This window comes from Benincasa hispida, chromosome 2 (assembly GCF_027475165.1).
Source record: "Benincasa hispida cultivar pf3 chromosome 2, pf3_genome.v1.1, whole genome shotgun sequence".
Lineage (NCBI taxonomy): Eukaryota > Viridiplantae > Streptophyta > Magnoliopsida > Cucurbitales > Cucurbitaceae > Benincasa > Benincasa hispida.
Window position 1 is genome coordinate 41,411,043 of NC_143479.1, and position 528 is coordinate 41,411,570.

The following is a 528-nucleotide window of genomic DNA, read 5'->3' on the forward strand; positions in this document are numbered from 1 at the left end:
CACTTCAGAACCCTCTATATTCTCTTCGGAAAGAGAATATGCAGGAATGGTGGGCTCTGCAAAATTTTTGGAAGAAGAAAAAGAGGATGAGAGGAAGAAGAATAATATTTTTTTTCTCTGTAATTTTCTTGGAAGAGAGAAACTAGAATGTGAGTTATAGATATATGGTGAAGTTTTTTGTAGCTTAAACAAGGATACATTTTATGGGTTTTTTTATGTTTTTGTTTTTTTGTGCTTGTTTTTTGTTTAACTTTTTGTTCTACCATTCAACTACATACATACTTTCATAAATTCTTAACACTCATTTGACATGTGATGTCATACAATTTTCTACCTGTAACTATTGCACTTAATAATAAGCTTATATTTAATTGCTGGGCCCAAAGAAAGCAATGACCCAAAAGAGAAGACAAGAAGGATGTTTGATGTGTGAATTTGATGAGGCCATATAGTAGGTTTATCTATCACACATTGTAGATGAGATTCTTCTTCTTTTCACTTTTCATTCATTCGTGTTTAGGGATTTGA